This window comes from Pseudophryne corroboree, chromosome 7, assembly GCF_028390025.1.
Source record: "Pseudophryne corroboree isolate aPseCor3 chromosome 7, aPseCor3.hap2, whole genome shotgun sequence".
NCBI lineage: Eukaryota > Metazoa > Chordata > Amphibia > Anura > Myobatrachidae > Pseudophryne > Pseudophryne corroboree.
Window position 1 is genome coordinate 366,466,552 of NC_086450.1, and position 22,684 is coordinate 366,489,235.

Here is a 22,684-nt window from a genome sequence, read left to right on the forward strand (position 1 = left end):
TAAGATTTAATATGAGAAAAACAAAAACATATAAACTCCACACAGATTACAGGTATTTCCAAGTGGCCACATTTTGACAATTACCAGCTAGACATTAACTGTTTTTAAGCAGTTCAGAATGCACCTGAAACAGTGCAAGTCCTGGGTTCTCCCACTTGTGCAGGCTCAGGTTTGGCTGAAATTTACAATTATTAAACAGTACTTCACTATATTTGCTTATCCCTTTCATTTTGGGGATAGCTGAGTGAGCCTAATAAGAAGTATGACATCTGCTGTATCTGAAGTGGTATATTTATGAACAACATACATATGCAGTAGCACTGGCTAAATTCTATACAACAATGTGATAATACCTATAATTCCTTAAATGAATTGTATCAATCAGATATCTTTGGTATACTAGCAATATTTTTCTGGGGAAAAAAAAAAAGGGTGGTGGGGGGATTTCCCAAACCTATGTGGCACATAGATGCAAAAGGGATTTTAATCCACGGGTGAACTCCTGCGAGTATTACGTACTCTCACTTAATCCTGGTTAGTCTCAAACTCCATTATTGGACAATTACAAATGTGGAATTCATCTGTTAGGGTTGGCAAGTGTTGAGTACTGTGTGGGATTATCAAATAATTGGCCTAACCCCCCAAGACTCTGTGCCTAAAATCCCCTTGGTACTATTCAGCAGTTCCCCTTATTATAATAATATAACAGGGTATTATAATGTGTCTTCCCTTCCTGGTTCAGTAACACCTAGTATGCCAGTTGTTACCATTTGTATCCATAAAAGTTGCTAGTATCCCAAAGAAAGGAATTATAGGTATTATCACATTGTTAATGTTTCTCATTTTAATATAATGCGCTTATATAGAGTCAGTCAGAGCCGGCCCTAACCAATATGATGCCCTAGGCAAGATTTTGGCTGGTGCCCCCTAGCACCGCCGCTAGTTCTGCAGGAGATGCCTGGCATGAGTCAGCTGGCAGCTCTGCTAACATCGGGCGCCTTTTGTTTATGGAGATGCATCTTATTTGCATTACTATGTGGCTAGGCTGCACAAGCAACTTCTGCTGATTAAAATGATATGCAGCATGCCTATATTCTGTGTGCAAATGCAGCTATATCTGCATATGAAATGCTACATTACAGTGATTTCCAGGACTACACTGCAACGTAGCATTTCGTATGCAGATACAGCCGCAGTCACACACAGAATATAGGCATGCTGCATATCATTTTAATCAGCAGAAGCTGCTGGTGCCCCTAAGCATACCAAATGCCCTAGGCATTTGCCTAGTTTGCCTATGCCTAAGGCCGGCTCTGGAGTCAGTCAATCATCAAGGTTTATGATAATACTGTATTTCATAACGATGTTGACATATAAACCTTGATGATTGACTGTCTATATCAGTACCTCATATTAAGATGAGAAATAGATGCAAATAATTACTCCAGACATTTTGTTTTTATTTAATTATTTTATTTAATTTTCTTTTGCTATACCCCAATATTAGGGGATTATAACTTTTTATACTGTAGGTATCACAACTGTACATACATTATGATGAACATAAGGAGGTATTTGGATAGATGTCATATTGGGGAACTTTGCTTTGATGTGTTGTAGAAGTGATTATTATACCTAACATCCACTAACAAATCCTTTACCTGCAATTATACCTATTTGTGTGATGGAGGAATTTGGACTGGAGAGGGGAGGAGTCAAGATGAGTGGGGAGGAGTCAAGATGAGAGAGGGGAGGAGTCGGGACTGGAGAGGGGAGGGGTCAAGATTAAACCGTAAACCGCCCCCCCTAAAAGAAAAGTCTAGATCCGACCCTGCTAGCTGGCCATTTATTTGGGCTACGGATAGAGAAAAAAAGAGGAGATAACCCATATATTGATAAATATACGTAAAATTACACATCTGTACACATACATACTGTTCCATACGTAGACACATACACACACGCATGCATTCACTCACATATGGTCACACACCTGTATACATAGTCACACATGTATACATACAGGCACACATATATGTACACACACATACTCATGTACAGTCACACACATATATAGTAGTCACACACACACACACACACACATACAGTACCCCTTCCTTTTGTCACACTCACTGTTTAGGGTCTTCTGCTGCTACACAGTGAGCTTCTGTCTCCCATGCTGCTTGCTGGATTGGCACTGTGTACAGTGCCGTGTAGCCCCGCCCCCTTTCGGCTAAATCTTCTTATTCAGCTCAGCACTGCTGTGACTATGAAAGGCAGCTGGGGGGAGTCTGGGGAGTTAGCTTGTTCCCTGTGTCCCCTCTATCTGGCTCTGCCGGGGCGGGCGACTGCATAGAAGAAAGTGAAAGTAAACTACAGCTCCCGCAGCAAGGGCTGCTGGGAGCTGTAGTTTATTTTCACTTTAATCACAGCAATGCTTTGTGCTCGGCTTGTTAGGCAGACGCAGCAGCTAGTAGAGTCTGGAGCACAAGCTCCAGGCTCTACTAGCTGCTGCGGCTGCATAACGAGCTGTAATGGACGATGCAGATAAGGAGGGGTATTTGCGGAATTAAACTGATCATGATGGCGCCCCCTCCAATCCGGCGCCCAGGTCACATGCCCCCCCCCCCCCCCCCACCCCTAGTTGCGGCCCTGATAAAGTAAATGTAAATGAATAAAAACTGGAAAAGAAATGGGAGAAAGGGAAACAAGCCCCTCTAAGGGGTATAAGCACATTATAATAATGATTATTAATTATTATATAATCACTAATTGACAGGTCTTCTAGATAAACTCCAGATCAATAGTTTCATTGAGGCCCTGAGGGTTCAATGACTGAAGCCTAAGAATCCAGGCTGCCTCTTGTCTGCACAAGACTCTAAATCGGTCACCTCCCCTGCTGGTGACTGGGACATGTTCCAGTCCAACCAGCAGAAACCCCGCTGGATCCCCTCCATGTGATTCTAGGAAATGACGTGGAATACTGTGATTTGTACATTTATTCAAAATGTTTCTTCTATGTTCCATGAACCTGAGTTTTAAAGGACGTATTGTTCGACCTACATAATAAAGCTGACATGGACAAATGAATAAATAAATGACATATTGCGTACTGCAATTAATGAAAGTATTAATTGTATATACTTTTTTTGAAATAGCTGAACAGATACTTTTAGTTTTATTCAAAACAAATGAGCAAGTAGTGCATCTGGCATGATTGCATCTATAGAAGTCTATGACTTCTGGTCCAATTAAGGTTCTTTGCGTACTTTTCCGTGCAGCCTGGATTCTTGAGGGCCCTACTCACTGGCCGACCCGCCGCCGAGCTGCCCGACGGCGGATACGGCCGACGAGCGACCCGGCGGCGGGGGGGCAGTGACGGGGGGAGTGAAGTTTCTTCACTCCCCCCGTCACGCGGCTGCATTGAAGTGCAGGCAAATATGGACGAGATCGTCCATATTGGCCTGCATGCACAGCCGACGGGAGACCAGCGATGAACGAGCGCGGGGACGCGCATCGTTCATCGCTGGAGTCTCCACACTGAAAGATATGAACGAGTTCTCATTCATTTATGAACGAGATCGTTCATATCTTTCCGAAAATCGGCCAGTGTGTAGGGCCCTTTAGGCTTCAGTCATTGAACCCTCAGGGCCTCAATGAAACCATTGATCTGGAGTTTATCTAGAAGATCTGTCAATTAGTGAATATATAATAATTATTATTATGATGTGCATATACCCCTTGTTTCCCTTTCTCCCATTTCTTTTCCTGTTTTTATTCATTTACATTTACTTTATCTTCTATAGTGCTCAGCTTAAGTTGAGCCGTCCCAGATATATATTATGCTCGACCTTTTATGGTTGATATTTTTCTGTCTCTTTATCTCTTTATATTTTGGTATTAAGCTTACATCGTTATCTGATACTCCTTATAGTATTGTGTGAGGGGTGTTCGATCATTGGAAGCTGCTGCCAGGCTGGAAGCCAGCGGTATTCCCCGCATCACCGGGCACGCCCACGTGGTGTGGCGCATCTGCACCGGGCGACGCGGGCATTAAATCTGAGGCCACCATGTCACCCGGCCCAGAAGCCCCCGTGGCTGGGTTTTAAAGGCATGGCGCGGGAGAAGAGGGAGGAGGCTGCACGTGGAGAGGACAGAGAGAGGAGAGGCATCACCTGCTGCTGCTGCTGCTGCTGTGGCTGATCCTGGTGTTCCTGATGGCCAGACTTCTTCTGCTGCATCCACCATTTACCTCTGCCCCTGCAGAGGAATAGAGAGGGAAGAAGGTCCTGCATTGAACGGACTGCGTTGAACGGACCGCGAGCGCTACAGGGACGGTGGTCAAGGTAGGCCCTCAGTGAGGCTCCTTCTCTATACTGTGGGTATTGGGTTTTCACTGTATTTCTCTATACTGTGGGCAGTAGCGGATCTTGCCACGGGCAAGCAGCACTTGTGCCCGGGGCGCCGCCTTCTGGAGGGCGCTGGCGCCATTCGGAGGGCACCGCACCACGGCAAGATCTGCCACTGTGCCACCCGCAGTGCCCCCCCCCCCCGCTGGTCCCCCGCTGTGAAGGGAACCAGACGCTACGTGTCTAGTTTCCCTACGTGAAGAGGACATTTGCTGTGCGGTGCACGATGATGTCATTACGCACCGCACAGCATTGTGGCACAGACGCTAGGGGTCGTAATTCACCTCTAGTGTCTATGCATCCGAGAGGAGCGGCGCCGGCGGAGGTCTGCAGCGGTCTGGAATCAGGAGCGGGGATGTAAGTATAATTTTTTTTTCTTTCAGCGGCGCTACAAATGGGGGCGTTACTGACCACGCCCCCGTATTAAGCCACGTACCTAACGTGGTTTTTTTTTTTTTTTTTGCCCGGGGCGTCACAAGGGCAAGATCCGGCCCTGACTGTGGGTATTGTGTTTCACTGTATTTCTCTATACTGTGGGTATTGTGTTTCACTGTATTTCTCTATACTGTGGGTATTGTGTTTTACTGTATTTCTCTATACTGTGGGTATTGTGTTTCACTGTATTTCTCTATATTGTGGGTATTGTGTTTCACTGTATTTCTCTATACTGGGGGTATTGTGTTTCACTGTATTTCTCTATACTGGGGGTATTGTGTTTCACTGTATTTCTCTATACTGTAGGTATTGTGTTTCACTGTATTTCTCTATATTGTGGGTATCATGGTTCACTGTATTTTCCTGTATCGCATTCGCTGTGCGCATAGCATTCTGTGGTATTTCGCTTCATAGTTGGTTATTGGGTTTAGATTGTTTACGCTGCAGGCATCGATTAGGCGTTAGGTCACAGGCATCGCTTAGGTGCTAGGCTGCAGGCATCGCTTAGGCGCTATGTCGTAGGCATCGCTTAGGCCGCAGGCATCGCTTAGGCGTCATGCCGCAGGTACCCAGCCCAGGCCCCCATTAAAGGTAGGCTGTTAGCCACACAAAGTCAGGTCAGTGGCCAGGAGCCACTCGCTCCTGCCCGTTGTTGGGTGTCGCCATCCTGCGGTGTCTGTCCCGTCCATTTCTGTCCTAGGTACCGGAAGTGAGACCGCTCGTCATGCAAGCTGACAAGATAGTGTCGGGTGAGCAATCCTGTGTTCTGTGTGCGTCTATGTATGTTCATCAACCCATCCTCCAACCCCCCCTCTTTGTGGGCGTTTCCATCCAGGGTCGCACCGGGTACTTCTGCACCTCACGGGCACCCAGTCTGGGGCCACAAGTGCCAATGATGACCCATCATTGAGCCCGCCCGGGGGGGGTTCTCCTTCTTTTCCTCCCTGTTGTGCATCTGTAGGTAGTGTCCTCTTGCAGGAACCACGGAGGACCTTCAGCCCATTCTCATCTAGCGAGCTGGACCCACCCTCGGGGGCACCAGGAGTGTCCAAAGGGGAGCAGAGGGACCACCCTCAGTAAGTGTTATAGACACCTGACCCACATGGGGCCCACATCCCCCAACCCGGGCCACCTACTACAAGTACATAACCCTAACCTCCCTGGTTAGTGCCTAAACCTAACTCCCCACACCCCGCAGCCTAACCCTTTCTCTGCCCCATAAGGCCTATACAAACCCCCCCCCTTCCTTCAGCCTAACCCTAACCTCCCTACCCGCGCAGCCTAACCCTAACTTCCCAGGTGGCAGCTACCTGTCTTATACTTAACTTCTGGATTCTGGCTGTTGTGATTCCAGCGTCGGGATCCTGTCTTTTTCTGGATTCCGGCGTTGGTGCTCTGATGGCTGATGGGATCTTGAATGTAACCCCTTAGCAGCACTTGGTTTATCCCAATACTAACATGTTGATAAAGGTCACAGCATATCATTATTATTAATATTGTTGCAAGAGTGACCTAACATCAGTGGCAAATTATGTGGCAAATATGTAAACAATGTAACATGTCTCTCAGGTTATAAGACTATGACTAAGTTTTAGAGATTGCATCAATTGCCACTTTACAACTTGATATAACTGAATGCTTTAGACAAGCCAAGTGAAATTCTCTGGTTATAACAAAGCAAGTGATTCCGATTGTACTTCTTTTCTGTTAAGAGGAAAATATTATACTAAAATAATCAATTATACTTTTTCTTAAGCGCAAACATAATATAACAGGATATAAGATGAGGAGATGGAGAAATTATAATGAGGAGGATGAATGATGATGGTGAGGATTAGGAATGAGGAGGCAGAATAAGGAGGAGGGGCTTTATTGTGGCGTAATGTGTATGAGGGGCTCTACTGTGTGGTGTAATGTGTATAAGGGGCTCTGCTGTCTGGCGTAACATGTATGGGGGCTCTGATGTTTGGCGTAACATGTATAAGGGGCTCTAGTTTGTAACATAATGTGTATAAGGAGTACTATTGTGTTGTGTAACTTGTATAAGGGGCTCTACTGTACAGTGTAATGTGAATAATGGACACTACGGCTTTGGACCATATAGTTACAGCTATGGCATCTAGCTGCAGACCTTCCACCCATACTATGCTATAATTGCCTTTCACCAGGAAAGAAGGAGCTGCTGAACCTGCTGGATACCTGCTTATACAGGAAAGCTCTGTAGACTAAAAATACATACAGCGCGTGGGTGTGCGCATACACATTAATATATATTTACATTTATATATTCAATTTACTGCTTTATTTATAAATATATATTTCTCCCCTGCTGGTTTTTGCAGTTCAAATTGTGCAACCAATATTTTTCAATTGAATACCATGGAAATCTGGAGCACACATATCTGCAATCATGAAAAATTGGTTGCGATGTCCATTGTTATTTCTACCACAAAATCACAAAGCCAATTGAATATACCCCAGAGAGTTGAATATGCTCACTATTTTTTTTTAGTCCCCAATTTTAGTGCCTTTTTTCAAATGTACAATTTATTTATTTATTTTATCATCTACCAGAATTTAAATCTAACACTCCCCGTCTGATGCTTTTCCACTTTAATCCTAATATACTATATACACAACATTTATGAGGTCTCCAATTTTTACTACAAATTTTTTTAGATTGTAATTGTTTTTATTAGTTTTTATTCTCTAGATAATATTGTTAAAAATGTTAATATTCTATTAATTATTGAATGTGAATTTTATATATTATACTGTATATATCCATATCATTGATTTAGACACTATCTTGATGGTATACTATCTTTTTTTTACTATATTTTTATTGTGCATATTTATTTTTTATTATTTTATACTTTTGTATGTTTTTTGGTATTTGTATTATAATAGCTAATATGAAATATTTTTACTAAGTTTTTGTTTAAGGTAATGGGTAAGGTATTGATATACAATGTTTGTATTTATATATTGGCATAAGCACAGTCTCGGGAAGCAGGCAGTTTGCCCATGAAACACGTCACAGAGGTTTATATGTACCTTACCATGGTAAGCCAATGTGACGTGGTCTGCTTATCTGTGTTATGCTGTGATGAAATTGTAATACATTTTAGTTAAAGCATTTGGGATTCTTCAATTGTTAGGACCTGCACCCTAAAGACTCACTATTACTAGGTTTAGGGCCACTGTAAAGAAGGGGGGTTATATAGAACTGCATTAGTGGGAAAAGGGGCTTTGCTTGTGAGAGATTATAAAGTACAGTGGAGGGGGACAGACATTGATGACACAGTGAGGAAAGTTAGTATGCTAGGTTAAAATGAGAGGTTAAGGACTGGAAGGCTTTGATAAAGAAATTAGTTTTGACCTTTGACGTGTGGTGAGTTGAGGCAGAACCTTTCCTGTCATACTAACATATACCCTAGTTTTGACTATATAAAGTATATTGAAAATACAAATAAATATTAGAAATGTCTTCTCTGTATTATTCTAATCATTGTTATAGTCAAGACCCTGGAGTAAACGGTCTATGGCATGTGAGAGAGTGCCACCCCTGTCTATCTTTTTCACACATCTCTGATCAAAACTCACCAAATTTCCATTAATATATACTGCTGCATATGTGTATAATGCCCACATGAGCTCTTGGGCCCATATATAAATCTGTCTCTGGTACTTGCCAGTGCCTCCTGAGCTATTTACCTTATAGCACGTCCCTGGTTTTGAGAGCTTGTTTGAAGCATTGCATAGAGGTGGAGAGTCTGACATGCAGAGGGTAAGAGTTCCAATTGTGGGGAGCAGCATAGCTGAAATTATGGTGTCAGAAGTGGGAAGAGAAACAGCATCCAATAGCAGTGCAAAGTTGGCAGGTCGGATTGTGGAGAAAGATGAGGTCAGAGATGTAGGGAGGACAGTATTGGGTAAGGGCTTTATAGGTGAGCATGGGGAGTTTGAATAGGACTCTGAAGGGGAAGGTTAGCTATGAAGTGCCTGTTAGAGAGCTAAGGCAGAAGTAGAGCAGTGGGGAAGAAATATGAGCCAGGCAGCAGGATTCATTGGAGTGGAGAGAGGTGGGAGTCAGGAAGCCCGGATAAGAGGTTGCAATTGTCCAAACTAGAGTTGACCAGTCAGTGGATGAGGTCTTTGTTGTCTCCAGGATAAGAAAAGTTCTAATCCCGGATTTATTATAAAGGTGAAAGCGACAAGAATGGGAAGGAGTCTAAATGAGCGGTTTAAAGGAGAGGGACAACTCCTAGACAGCAGACTGGTGACATAGAAGAGATAGTGATGTTATCAATGGATAGTGAATAGTAGGGAGGTGAGGTTAATGACTGTAAATTGCGCCATTCATGTGCAAATGTGTCTGATGAAACATTTTTGCATCCCCACAGTTGTTGCTATTGTGACACAATAAGCTTCATGTTTTCTTGTACAAATGTGTGAAATCATGCAGCAGTAGACACATACAGTACATACATGTATCATCACAGAAGGAAGAAATGGCATTTGTGCTGCAGGGTATTTTTGCAAATTTGTCCATTACAAACCCTTTATATGTCTGTTTTTGTGTAATTTTATTTTCATATTTTATATGTATCTTCTTTAACCGCTAGGATAAGGAAGCCAGTATGCTGGTATAAACATCCATTAGGATTTTATCTGCTGGTTAATTATATGATATGGATAAGGGGCCTAATTCAAGGTTGATTGCAAAATAAAATTTTCCCATAATGGGCAAAACTTTGTGCACTGCAGGTGGGGCAGATATAACATGTGCAGAGAGAGTTAGATTTGGGTGGGGTGTGTTTAAACTGAAATCTAAACTGCAGTGTACAAATAAAGCAGCCAGTATTTATCCTGCACAGAAACAAGATAACCAACCCAAATCTTACACTCTCTGCACATGTTACAGTATATCTGCCCCACCTGCAGTGCACATAGTTTTGCCCATTAATTGGTATATGTCCTTCATTATCATGTTAAATGTGTAGATAAATCGGAAGTGCTCTCATGATGGAGGGCTCTACAATACCTCCTACAACACGTGATTACCGTCCTCTCCAACTTTCCTGTTGTGAAATCATTTACTGAATCAATAATGGTAAAACACAGCAGCATGTTGCAAACAAATTATACCAATATACAGGGAGATGTATCAAACCTTCCAAAGAGGAGAAGTTGGCTATTGCAACCAATAAAATTCTAGCTATCATTTATCCATACTGTAGTTCCATATCTCTCAACATTTGGGAGGTGGGGAGGGGGAGTATGTGTATGTACCAAAACCATGTGTAAGAAAAGCCTGGAGAAGAGATAAAGAAGTGATAAAGCAGTAAAAAGCACAAGGTGGTAACGCCAGGACCATAACTAGGTGTGTGCGGAGTGTGCCCTGCACATAGCGCTGCAGGGTAGGGGGCACTGTTGACAGCATTTGTCAATTATGAATTATCTAATTACTTTCACTTGCAGCTTCCCCCCATTTTGAAGCCCGACATCTCCTGACCACACCTGTCTCCTACCCCCACCCTTTTTGTCGCTAATACCTATACAGTATTCATGGACTTGACTTGAGAGTTCTTTGTTGTTTAGTCGCACTGTCCTTTATTACATTTCGGGATGGTGATGTGCTCAGGATTCAAACCCGTTGCCTGTAACATTGCACTCCGGCACACTATTCATTGACCTATCACTCCTTGAATAGAAAGCTAGAGAGTTCCAAGCTGAGAGAGTTTTAACTATTGGAAGCTTACCTTATACTTTGTGAAAGGGTGATAGGCGTTGCGGCTGGGCAGATCTATGTAGTGTGTGGCTGCAAGGGATTGGATGTGTGGCTGCACACTGCATGGATCTGCTCGCTTATGCATACATATATATATATATATATATATATATATATATATATATATATATATATATATATATATATATATATATATATATATATATATATATATATATATATATTATACAACAGTTATACCCTTATCCTGCGCTGATAAATTGCTGCCTTTCCTAATTCGATCCTTCTGTTAGTCAGGACCAAAACTACACACCACCAAACAGTGAATCAGGAGGCGCTAATTTCACTTTCCAGTTCCTACCAGCAATTACATTGACCACATATGATCATAAATAACAATTTATTAAAAGCACATTTACACAAACAGAGATAACCCTTTCATATACACAGTTAAAATTTGTGCCATAAATGAAATGAAGGGTAGAATTCAAATTATTCGCACAGTTCTAAAATACAATTTGATGTGATTATTTTACACAAAAAAATATAAATGGAAAAAATACCCGTATGAACTATCCATATAACTTACTTATAGATCCACTGGACCTCTATTCCCAATATCTATGGGTCTGTGAAAGATGTAAATCCTATTTAAAAACCCTAAATGGAGATAGTATCCATTAATTTATTTTTAGGCAAAAAATTAGTATATCAATAAATACAAAATAAAATATAAAAAATAAATAAATAAATAAACAAATATTCAGTGTTAGATGATTTACACAAAAATTGTAAACTTTGATTGTATAAGAGGAATTATTTCTGTATTGTAAATGGGGGACCATGCAAATATGTGGCCGTTACACTATTTTTGCATTATTTTTATTTTCATTTTTATTATTTAATAACACTAGTCCACGGTTTATTTCTAATAACACCAGTCTATGTCATATCAATGAACTACTAGGGATAGGTCATTTTAAAATAATAATAGATTAAATACTAGGGACTGGTCACTTTAAATTATTATTTAATAATCTACTTAATAATTTATTTATTTCATTCTAACTATTAGAGAGTACACTTTAATATGGATAAATAATAGTAGGGTTACTAATGACCCTATAAGTCTATATTGGGATAATTATTTTATAAACACAATATGATATTGCACGGAGGTCAATTTGCTTATTAGTCACTTTTATTTGCCCTGAGGGGTAACTAAGGCCAGCGGTTTTTAGCGAGTTATATGTCCCCTAATAAATGGATGATTTAATTTTGAACGCATTCATAAATTCAGGTGCCCCCCTTAGAAACAGGAAGCATCTACTAGTAAGTGGAACGCTTTTCAGTGAGTGGAACACACGCCGTAGCGGACGTACGTCACTCATACATTCTTGTAACAGGAAGCGGAAATGACGCTCGTTGGAACGCACACTGCGGACCAGACGGATGTGCGCTACCACATAACGAGAAGCGGGCGGATGTGCGTCACCGTACACTCAGGTACACAGTAGCCACTCAAAGAGGCTACTAACAGGAAGCGGAAGTTAGCGCTTTGGAACACGCGTTGCGTCGGCTCAATGGAACGCAATTTTGAGTTGGAATTGATTTTCCTTAACAACTACTTTGTTTATCTGGTTTATAATAAAATATATTGGTACCACCTCTTCAATATGCATGGTTCTTATATAAAGACAAGTTAATAGGTCAGCTAATACCCTGTTTATGCTTAATTTTAGAGGGTCATCACACAGGAAGTGATGTCAGGCACCCAGGGGTATATAAACCCAGAGGGTTGTACTTCAGTTCATACAGCTGATTGGAACAGTGTGTACTACAGAGAGGTGAGCACCCTATTTCCATGGTCCCCTATCATTTGTTGTAATGTTTGGACCAATGTATTGCCTTTATAATTATTTACCTTTCCCTTATTATGGATTTTCTCTGACTTCTACACTCAGATAATTGTTCTGATAAGATTGCATATCATGACTGAGGTCATGTGTACAATTTTGTATACAGTTTGTGTATCATGATTAATGCTAATAATCATGATTATATGTATCTTTTCTGTCATGATTATATAATTTTGTATACAGTTTATGTATCATGATTAATGCTAATAATCATGATTATATGTATCTTTTCTGTCATAGGCATTGCGACAGTCATTTGTACTGACTCTTTGTAAAAACATTCTTGCCCAATCCTGGGATTTAATTGTTTTATGAGCTTTTGAATAACTGAAGTGGTACGTATGACACGTTCTAATACAAGTAAAATTTAAGAATATTATATGTGGAAATATCATCATTCGTCATTAACAATTCCTTAACAGCTTATAATAGCTGTATTATCTTCCCCTTTTTACCACTTATAGTTATGATAATGCTAATGACGTCCTTGTCAACCAAAAAGTTATATATTTGGAATTACATTGAGCTCAAAAGAGTTTATTTTTTATGTTTTATTCCTTTATTGCATTCTCATCTCCTATTCCTCCTCCTTTCCAATATATCTTGACCACATTTCTAAATAAATATTTTTTTAGTATGTGAGTATAGTATGTTTTATATATGATATATTTATGATGCATACAATGGTCTTACAGATAATCCATGAGGTGAATTTTATCCGATACCGTTCTGATAATGTGTCTACTTTTTGAAGATTTATTGTGCTGATTATCTGTTTTGAAGTCTCTGGGTATGTATACGTGTATCTGTGAGATTATACAATTACTCCATAAATATGAGAGTGGGATGTTCATAAATGTTTTTTACTGCTTAGATTGTAAAGCCCCTGATGAAGTCCGCAGGACGAAACGCGTTGGATTTTTGAGACAACAATTGCGTTCTTAAATTGAAGAATCACTGCTATACGATTAGAATGGAACATTGGTTTCAATCATCTCATGTATAAAGTATCATTGAATGTAATTGAACAATTTTATGTATTGTATTTTTAAAGAAAATAAATTTTTTAACAAATAAGGATACTATTTATACTGTTATACACCAGAGTACTAGTATAAGCTCCTTTGGGAAACCTTTTTTCCTCTATCTTTGTACTGTACCCCACCTAACAGGGGGTAATCCCAAGGTTGTAGCTCATCCACTAGCGCGTTAAATAGGTCTAAACCCGATATTGTTGATATATATATATATATAGATATATAGATATAGATATATATATATATACACACATACACACACACATACATATATATATACATACATACATACACACACTATATATATATATATATATATATATATATATATATATATATATATATGCAGAAAGTGTTTTAATAGATCAGTGCGCTTATCCAACGTTCGAAAATTCCTTCCAAAGAAGGGGTCGTCGAATGTCACTATGCTGAGACTTAATTAGTCGTATTGGATCCGTATCTAAAGCCATCTAGTAAATACTTCGTGCTCTACAGACACCTTCCAAGCTTCTTTGGTGGCAGCTCAGTTCTTCAAGAAATGACCTGGGTAGATTCAGTCATGAAATTCTGTGGAGGTAGGGGAGAAGAACAAGCACCATATGGTGTAGTAATTTAGATAAATGGATAAAATATGGACACGTAAATGTACTGTAAGTACCGGATATAGTCTTGGAATCAGGCCTATCGGTCTCTCTTTTCTCAGTAGCTGTTCCCCACCTATATGTCAGGAGACAAAGATCATCGCCATATAGTGTAGTACCTTTGTAAATATCTTGGGGTACCCTCCCCTATATGTCATGCGTACCTAATCAATACTTCAATCAAGCATATAGGATAAACTTATATCCAAATGACTCAGGCAGGTCCTGTATGGTGCGCTTATTCATTCAATTTCGATCTACTGCCTTGTATGGTAATACAAAGTTTTTTAATAAACCAAATAAAACATAGTACAAAAATAAATAAAATATAAAAAAGTCTTAGCTCAGTGATACAGGCAGTAGATAAGTGGTTCAGTCTCTAAACGCGTTTCGCCTTTTTGGCTTCCTCAGGAGAATATAGCATAACAGAAAGTACACACATTTATAGCTGCTTTCAGTTTCACATTGGGGTCACTTCCGGTTCACGTCATTTCCGGAACCGGAAGTGTCATCCGATCGTAAATACACTTATATAATACATAAGGGATGATTGTATATCAAGGACATTGGTGGGGCAGTGGTTCTGTGAGTGGGAATGGTATTTATGATGCATCGCACAAGCAAAGACCAAAGTCATCGCTTATGTGTATTCATTTACCGGAAGTGACGCGGCTCGTCCCGGCCGCGGCCGCGTCACTTCCGGTCAGATCTTACCAGCCTCCGTGGCCGGCGTGTGTTCTAACGTTAGCGGAAGTGACTCGTCCTTGTTGTTAGTCACCTCCTACTGGCAGAAGAATGTTAATGAACAGGTGTAGCTATTGGCGGAAGTGACGTAAACACTGTCACTTGCGAATCGCCACTGTAATATAACAGAGGAGGAATGTTTACAAATTCCTTAAGGTAATAGGCAACCATCCGTGCACATAAATAATGTCAACAATAGGCAGACACCATATACATCCCCAGAAAAACCAAATAGCAAATATCAGTTATGACAGTGGGACCTTTTTCATCCATTATTAGCCTTAGAGGGTTTTTTGTGCTTGTATAAGTCTAAGGTCATTAACAGAGCGTACAGATTTTGATCACAGTCATAAATCACCCTAAAAATCACTAATTAAAACATTATGGACACACAATTGATAAAACAAAACATGGTATATGTATAAGACCGGCATAAATATTTAAAAATAAGGAGTCATATTCTATTCAAAAAGACTAAATTAAATTAATCTGACCCTAAGGCTGAAGTAGGGAAAGGAGTTATAGTGAAAAGTCTGATTTTGGAGACCAGGGGCAGAGGCTAACTTGGACCCTAAATGTATCTCATAGAAAAGGGGCAATCTCATAGCCTTCATTGTGACCATGCGGTTGGAGGGTATTTAAAGTGAAAATCCAATACATCTCCCTTTGGGACAATTTTCTCAGTAGATCTCCCCCTCTAGGTCCCATTTTGACGTGTTCAATGGCTCTAAATGTGAAAGTCTCCGTGCTTGAGTTGTGAATTTCAGCGAAATGTCTTGAGAGGGGGTGGCTCTCCACTTTATTTTTAATGTTGCGTACATGTTCCTGGATACGAAGTTTCAGGAGTCTTTTAGTCTTGCCCACATATTTAAGGTGGCATCCACACTCAATCACCTATATTACAGATGTCGTATTGCAGTTAATGAAGTCCTTCATCTTAAATTCCTTTGTCTGTTCTGAATTGGAAAAGGATTTCCTATTTGGGTGGACAAACCTACACATATTGCAGTGTCCACATTTATACATGCCTTTACACTTAGGAAGGCTTTGAGTGGTGGCCACCTTGTTTTTGATCATGCTGGGTGCCAAAATTTCCTTCAAATTCCGAGATTTCCTAAATACAACTTGCGGGTGTTCTGGTAAAATTTCTTTCAGTACAGGGTCCATTTTTAGGATATGCCAGTGTCTTGAAAACGATTTTCTGATTTTCATTTCCTCACAATTGTATTGAGTGATGAAAGGTACTATGGAGCTTTTCCTCACTTCTTTCTTCTTTGGATGGATCAAGGTTTCTCTGTCTAGTTTCTCGCCACGATCAACAGCCTCTTTAATAATTCTCTCCGGGTAGCCTCTTTCTCTGAATCTGTCTGCGTATATCTTAGACTGGTCTGTGAAGGTTTCGTGAGTGCTGCAGTTCCTCCTTAGCCTGTACATTGTTGAAAAAGGGATATTGTTTTTCCATTTATTGGTATGACTACTGTCATAGTGTAGGTAGCTATTGGTGTCAACCGTTTTTATAAAATTCTTTGTGGTTACTTTCTTACCATCATTACATAAAATCATAATATATATATATATTTCTTCTTCTTCTTCTGTAATAGCTCTCTATTGGTTGTTTTATATCACCCTGTTACTATCTTCAAGTCATCCACTATCCACTGCTTGTCACCCGTGCCTCAGCAGTCACCCACTATCTTCCCATCACCCCAGTCACCAACTATCTCCCTGTCACCCAATATCTCCCTGCCACCCCAGCCACCCATTTTTGCAGTGCACGCTGTCACTTTATAAATATAGTCTCATCCAGGGGTGCCAAAATCTATAGTCATTTACCAAAAAAGTAAGCTCGGGCTGGCACTGTGCTCACCTCTTCTCAGATGCTGTGTCTAGTCCCTTCACCAACCATGAGCTGCCATGCTGCTGCTGCATTCTGAGTATGCAGAGACGTCCCTCCTGCTCCTATACCCCATCTGCGCAGTAATGTGGTATGGGAAGGTAGAGCAGTACAGTGGTGCGAGAAAGTAATGCAGTAAAGTGGTGTGGGAAGATAGCGCAGTAATGTGGTGAGGGAAGGTAGCGCAGTAATGTGGTGAGGGAAGGTAGCGCAGTAAAGTGGTGAGGGAAGGTAGCGCAGTATGGTGGTGCGAGAAGGTAGCGCAGTAAAGTGGTGCGGGATGGTAGCACAGTAGGGTGGTGTGGGAAAGTAGCGCAGTAATGTGGTGTGGGAAAGCAGCACAGTACTGGAGTGCGGGAAGATAGCGCAGTAATGTGGTTTTGGAAGGTAGCGCAGTACGGTGGTGCGGGAATGTAGCGCAGTAAAGTGGTGTGGGAAGGTAGCACAGTAGGGTGGTGCGGGAAGGTAGCGCAGTAAAGTGGTGTGGGAAGGTAGTGCAGTACTGGAGTGCGAGAAGGTAGCGTAGTAAAGTGGTGTGGGATGGTAGCGAAGTAATGTTGTGCGGAAGGTAGTGCAGTAAAGTGGTGTGGAAAGATAGCGCAGTACTGTGGTTTTGGAAGGTAGTGCAGTATGGTGCTGCGAGAAGGTAGCATAGTATGATGGTGCGAGAAGGTAGCACAGTACGTAAAGTACGTAAAGTGGTGTGGGAAGGTAGCACAATAGGGTGGTGTTGGAAGGTAGCGCAGTACCATGGTGCGGGAAGGTAGTGCAGTACCGTGGTGCGAGAAGGTAGCGCAGTAAAGTGGTGCGGGAAGGTAGCACAGTAGGGTGGTGTTGGAAGGTAGCGCAGTACCATGGTGCGGGAAGGTAGTGCAGTACCGTGGTGCGAGAAGGTAGCGCAGTAAAGTGGTGCGGGAAGGTAGCACAGTAGGGTGGTGCGGGAAGGTACCACAGTACGGTCGTGCTGGAAGGTAACGTAGTACGGTGGTGCGAGAAGGTAGCACAGTACGGTGGTGCAAGAAGGCAGCGCAGTAAAGTTGTGCCAGAAGGTAGCACAGAAGGGTGGTGCGGGAAGGTAGCGCAGTAAAGTGGTGTGGAAAGGTAGTGCAGTACTGGAGTGCGGGAAGACAGCGCAGTAATGTGGTTTTGAAAGTAGCGCAGTAGTGTGGTGTGGGAAGGTAGTAATGGGGTGCCGGAAGGTAGTGCAGTACGGTGGCGTAGGAAGGTAGCTCATTAATGTGGTTTGGGAAGGCAGCGCAGTAATGTGTGGGAAGGTAGCGCAGTGTGCTGGTACGGGAAGGTAGCACAGTAATAGGGTGCGGGAAGGTAGCGCAGTAATAGGGTGCGGGAAGGTAGCGCAGTAATGTGGTGTGGGAAGGCAGCGGAGTAATGTGATGTGGGAAGGCAGCGCAGTACGGGAGTGCAGGAAGGTCGGGCAGTAATGTGGTTTTGGAAGGTAGTGCATTAGAGTGGTGTGGGAAGGTAATAATGTGGTGTGGGGAGGTAGATGTAGTGCAGGAAAGTAGAATACAGATGTAGTGCAGTGAAATAGTGTGGAATTGTAGTGTGAGGAGGTAGCATAGTTATATACTGCAGGTAACAAAGGGGTTAGGATATGTCCCTGCGCACAAATGCCGCCAACCCAAGGTCTATCCTAGTGTGTCACCTAACACACTGAAATAATGCTAGAAAGGGAATATTAGAATAATCCCTAGGTGGCGCAAATAGTAAAAAGTCCAAAGAAATTACCTGTGTGGGCTAAAGTCCGTTCCTTTTCATACAAGTGAGTTCATATATGAATCCGTCGTCCAAAGATGATGTATGAAAAAAAACACAATATAAACACAAATGTTCAGTACAGTCTCTGTGGGTATTAGAGGAACAAAATGTACACCCAGGTTCCTTCGACTATTCAGTACTTGGGATGTGCAGTTCTACTCGTAAGGTCCACCTCAGTGACTCGCATAAATGGACTGCTTACATGTGCTTACTTCTAAAACAATTGTATAAATCACATCAAGGTTTCTTTCACCCATACAAATGCAGTATCCAAAATAATCAAGCACCCACGAGTAGGTCTCTGGGTATATAGGATGCTCACGTGTATGCTTACTTCAAGGTGCGGTGTACTTTCACATCAAAGGTTTCTTTCGATGTTTTCCGCTGTCTTTCTCCTCTATTCCTTCAATTTTAATTATTACCAGCAGCCTATCGTCTTCCCAGCAGCAGCAAAGCTGCAGGGTTGTAGTACAGGTTGAGTATCCCTTATCCAAAATGCTTGGGACCAGAGGTATTTTGGATATCGGATTTTTACGTATTTTGGAATAATTGCATACCATAATGAGATATCATGGTGATGGGACCTAAATATAAGCACAGAATGCATTTATGTTTCATATACACCTTATATACACAGCCTGAAGGTCATTTTAGACAATATTTTTTATAACTTTGTGCATTAAACAAAGTGTGTGTACATTCACACAATTCATTTATGTTTCATATACACCTTATACACACAGCCTGAATGTCATTTAATACAATATTTTTAATAACTTTGTGTATTAAACAAAGTTTGTGTACATTGAGCCATCAAAAAACAATGGATACACTATCTCACTCTCACTCAAAAAAGTCCGTATTTCGGAATATTCCGTATTTCGGAATATTTGGATATGGGATACTTAACCTGTATAGTGATGGAGTGTGAATAAGTATCACGGTGATGTGTGTGGAGGTAGCTTTGTATTGTAGTGTAAAGAGGTACTGCAGTGATATAGTATATCACCACACCACCCCTACCCGCCAAGGAGAAATTCTCTATGGCACTGATCACACTACCTGCGTCGGCACATATTAGGCCCTTCCGAAAATCTCAGCTCCAGGCCCGTGTGGACCTTAATCTGGCACTGACGGCAAGGCATCTCTGTTGATATTATAACTGCAGACAGTATGGCGTCAACATTATGAATGTCATAATTGTCATTGTGGACTTTTTCACTACATCCCTGTGTACACATTACTCCTAGAGCGCTGTGTAGTTTGCTTTCATTCTTAGATACCCCCCAAGCACCCATGTTATTTGCTAACCAATCCTGTTATGTCCACGGGCAATGTGAGTGGGCAGTTTTGATTTAAAGTGTGGCCAAAATGGTTCAATGTGTGTCCACTGGCCAGAATATTTTCGGTGCACAAGGAGGATCAGACGCGGCACTGGGGGAGTTATGTTGTGGACAAATTATTCCAGATTTATTTTTTTACTGGAAATTTTAAGTAGACATATTAATAAAGTCAATTATTTATAGGTTTATGTCAGTATTATCAGCATTTGAGGTTATGCACAAGTTCAACTGAATCTCTAGTTCCACTGGGTGATGGCTTCTGGGTACAGCTAGTCATGTTGAAACAACCTGTGACTCACATATGAAACCCTTATGACAGCTGACATTTATATATGTATACAACTCAAGGACATGAGGCAGCACTTCATTATAGGTCCTTAAATAATTAATACAGTTTCACTATGTACTTCTTACAACTTTCTTTGCGGAATCAATTATTTCTTATATTCCTTATGAAACCAGAAAATCACAGCATTAAACATGTATGAGAGGCAAGATAAGCACTCATTAAATGGAAAAGAAGAACTACTGTATTTAGAACACCCAATTAGGATACCAGATGGTGACTGAATTTATTTTATGCTAGTACACGGTGTTATAACATATGCTATACAGTACAGTGCATTTCATGCTTGTTTTTCTTTTATAAATCCAAGTAATTTACTTTACTGTGAAATTGTCATGACTGAGGTTTTGTGAACCCGGTGTTAGTGAAGTCTGTTCGGGCGACTGGAGGACTATGTGAATACTTTCACTGACCTGGTTTGGAGGTGTTGTGGGCTCGGGGTTTCTTCCGGTGACCAGGAAGAGGGACCGCAGCAGAGATGACTGAATCTAGGTTTTCCTCATGCAGGATTTGGTCGGCAGACAGGAAGCAGGTATGGATGCTGGAGGTCTCCTGAAAGACAGAACTTGAAAAAGGTGCTGAGGAAAGAATTAAGGAGTACCGGATGCTGGAGACACCAACTACGCTTGTGAGCACTGGGTTTTTGGAGGCACTGAGGTGCTAGGAGGCACTGAGGTGCAGAAGTGCTTGGAGGTACTGAGGTGCTTGGAGGCACTGAGGTGCAGAAGTGCCTGGAGGCACTGAGGTGCTTGGAGGCACTGAGGTGCAGAAGTGCCTGGAGGCATGGAGGTGCTTGGAGGCACTGAGGTGCAGAGGTGCTTGGAGGCACTGAGGTGCAGAGGTGCTTGGAGGCACTGAGGTGCAGAGGTGCTTGGAGGCACTGAGGTGCAGTAGTGCCTGGAGGCACTGAGGTGCAGAAGTGCCTGGAGGCACTGAGGTGCTTGGAGGCACTGAAGTGCTGAGGCACGGAGGTGCTTGGAGGCACGGAGGTGCTGAGGCACGGAGGTGCTGAGGCACGGAGGATCTTGGAGGCACGGAGGATCTTGGAGGCACGGAGGATCTTGGAGGCACGGAGGATCTTGGAGGCACGGAGGATCTTGGAGGCACGGAGGATCTTGGAGGCACGGAGGTTCTTGGAGGCACGGAGATGCTGAGGCACGGAGGTTCTTGGAGGCACGGAAGCCACAGGGATACGGGAGCTCTGGAGATCACAACTACAACAGCAGTAAAACTGAAACACGGCAGCTGTGTTTTTCAATGGAGACTATGGAATACAGTACTGTGCCTTTAAGATAAACCACTACAGCTGTGCCTTTACATTGAGACTCATGGAAACAGTGAAATCAGTGGCAACACAAAAGTAAACCAAACAGGGTAACAAGGGAACAGTTTCCACAGGAACTTAGGTACAAAGGTTACCTTTAGTGAGCTCAGCTTTAAGACTCACACAGAGCTGTGTGTGACACGAGGAACTGGCCCAGTTTCCAACTCAGCCTCCTGACTTATACTACCTGGTCCTTGGTGATTGGTGAGCAGGATTAGGTGATGCAGAGAGTCTCAGGCTGGCAGAGGATTGGACAACTCTGGCTCAGGTGAACAGTCACTGTCATGTGACTACTCTAGACTAGGCTGTGATGTAGAATGAGGCCTAGCAGGCCGAGAGAACACTGAAGCCTGAACTTCTGCAAAACATAAGATGCTGGCTTTTAGGCCTAAACTACAGATTACTGAATTCAGCCTCACACAGGAGCTCACCACAGGTGGAGCTAATTAACTATTACCTTTCAGGCAGAGAACTCAGGAAAACTCAGTGCTGACAAGCTGTTTAACTCATTGAGTAAAAAGACACAGGATCCGGGACAGATGGCAGGGGTAAGTCACCAAATATGAAACCTACAGTCAGGATTGTGACAGTATCCCCCTCTTCAAGGGTGGACTCCGGACACCCATCTTGAGTCTTAGAGGAACTTGAGAAATTCATACAGAAAAATTTAGGACCTTCGTTGATGCCTCTTCTTCTTCTTACGGGAACATTTGGTTTTGACCAAGGACAGCGGAATCTCCTGTAAAGAAAAACCTTCCTTAGAAAACATGGGGCCTCCCATAAAAGGAGTAGCATCATGAACTGGATCAAATTCAGAGTCTGAGTCCAAGTCTAATGGAAGATATGAATCTCCCTTAGATACACAGTTTGCAGATGAAAAGGAGGTGCACTGGGAGTTTTAAATTCTCTGGGCTAGGAGAGACTCCAACATGAGCAATTTTAATGGTCGGATTCTTACCGAAGGAGATTCTTAGATTATCCCTGGGAGGACAGCACAAACTTCCTTCTGCATTCCCTTTAGAGCATGATTTTTTTACAGAGTCAGATTCCAAAGGTTT

At 42.0% G+C, this 22,684-nt stretch overlaps 2 long non-coding RNA genes across 3 annotated transcripts in view; one reads left to right on the plus strand and one right to left on the minus strand.

The window, feature by feature from the left end:
- The window catches only part of LOC134943718 (uncharacterized), a 149,045-nt gene extending 146,701 nt beyond the window's left edge, over positions 1-2,344 (minus strand). The window contains exon 1 of the long non-coding RNA XR_010181704.1: positions 2,134-2,344. This is a non-coding gene — a long non-coding RNA (uncharacterized LOC134943718). The remainder of the gene's footprint in view (positions 1-2,133) is intronic.
- Positions 1-13,552, plus strand: part of LOC134943717 (uncharacterized) — a 78,960-nt gene extending 65,408 nt beyond the window's left edge. For both annotated transcript variants that reach the window (XR_010181702.1, XR_010181703.1), the window contains exons 2-5: positions 12,342-12,446; positions 12,759-12,853; positions 13,214-13,308; positions 13,393-13,552. This is a non-coding gene — a long non-coding RNA (uncharacterized LOC134943717). The remainder of the gene's footprint in view (positions 1-12,341; positions 12,447-12,758; positions 12,854-13,213; positions 13,309-13,392) is intronic.
- The last annotated feature ends 9,132 nt before the right edge of the window (positions 13,553-22,684 follow it).